The sequence below is a fragment of the Oryzias melastigma genome, unplaced genomic scaffold (assembly GCF_002922805.2).
Source record: "Oryzias melastigma strain HK-1 unplaced genomic scaffold, ASM292280v2 sc05031, whole genome shotgun sequence".
In the NCBI taxonomy this organism is placed as follows: domain Eukaryota; kingdom Metazoa; phylum Chordata; class Actinopteri; order Beloniformes; family Adrianichthyidae; genus Oryzias; species Oryzias melastigma.
The window spans coordinates 1-1580 of NW_023421598.1; the positions used below are offsets into that span (position 1 = coordinate 1).

A 1580-nucleotide genomic window follows, 5' to 3' on the forward strand; every position below is an offset into this window, starting at 1 on the left:
TTTGTGACTTAAGTTTTATAGTGAGTTTTGTAACTTTACAAAAAATACACATTTTTACCTTGAAAACAGAGAAGGATTGGCACAGAGTCAGAGAAGGAACATGTGTTGTAGATGTTCAGTTTGCTTCTGGTCAGCATGCGCAGAAAAGCAGAATCTGTGAAAACATGAAAGATATTTTATCAGATAAGATATTCTTGTAATTATATCAGTCTTTATTGGAGTAAATGAATAAAGAACTGTAAAGATTACAAATGTGAACATTAAAGTACCTTGATCTTTTTAACTCAAGAACTCCTCTCCCAAACACAGAAGCTCCTGCAGCCTGCACTGGTTGGAGCTGCAAAGTGCTGAGGGAGTATTTGCCTTTGCCTGGTATGGTCAAGGATGGGCATGCTGGATTGATAGCTGTACATGATTGAAGAAGAATAAAGATACAAACATAGGAATATGTAACTTACAGAAAGAGTTGGACACATGATGAAATGTACAGAGATGAAATTAGCAATGGAATATTTTGTGAAAGGACATTGTTGCAATTATATAAGCATTTATGTCAAGTTTCAAACTGAGGTGATGTAAATAGAGGGTGAAATATTTTTTTTCAGATATCATTTTATCAAAGAAGATATACTTGTAATCATGTCAGCATTTATATGAGGTTCATAAGTTAAGACATCTAAAGATTACACAGATAAAATTTCTATTACCTTGTCCATTTTAGCTGAAGAACTCCTTCCCAAAACACATAAATTCTGGCTGCCTGCCCTGGTTGGAGCTACAAAGAGCCAAAGTAGTATTAGCCTTTGCCTGGCATGGTTAAGTACGGGCATCAGGGAGTAATGGATGAATGGTCTGCAGTCTTGGTGTGGTGGCCAATTATTTTTTTCAGGACATGTTGTAGTCCTAGACACAGATAATACATGCATAGTTGTGAGTTAGGATTCTGTGTAAGACATGGGTGGTTAAATATTATTTTAGGTTAGTCATTGATTGAAAGTCTAGTTTATTTCAAAATGTGATTTATAGTGATACCTGACGACTGGTGTAGATTAGTTTCTCTCAGGTATACAGATACTGCTGAGAGGTTGTAGTCGTCTTCTGCACATGTTGGATTGAAAGCTGTACATGATAGTAAAGAAATAGAAATACAAACATTAGAATATGTAACTTACAGAAAGACTTGGAAACAATTTAAAATGTACAGGTATGAAATTAACAATAGCATATTGTATATTATTATGTACATAATATTATATATTGTGAATGTTGGTTTTAAGAATGCTTGTAATATAGTCTAAGGAGGTGTAGATTTTATGAAATTGTGTTTTTTAGAGGATGTTTTTTGTGAAATTGTGATTGAACATGTTTTATATACATTGTGTCAACATGTGTTTGGCAGTAGTAGATGTATATATATATATATATATATATATATATATATTGACATGAATATTTCTTACCTTTAGTAACTGTTTTTTGTGAGTGCACAGGAGGCTGTAAAGTGCTGACGACCCAAAGAAGAAGGAGAATACATTTAGTTGTGATGATATTATTCAAAGAAATGAAATAATGCTTAAGTA

The 1580-nt window shown here is 33.0% G+C and overlaps 1 long non-coding RNA gene across 1 annotated transcript; it reads right to left on the reverse strand.

Moving 5' to 3' along the window:
- Nucleotides 1–59: 59 nt before the first annotated feature.
- Nucleotides 60–1570, reverse strand: LOC118598581. Its single transcript, XR_004947626.1, has 5 exons — nt 1461–1570; nt 1033–1119; nt 708–903; nt 270–405; nt 60–154 (listed from the first exon to the last, which is right to left on the reverse strand). It is a non-coding gene; the product is annotated as an uncharacterized LOC118598581 (long non-coding RNA).
- Between the last annotated feature and the right edge of the window lie 10 nt (nt 1571–1580).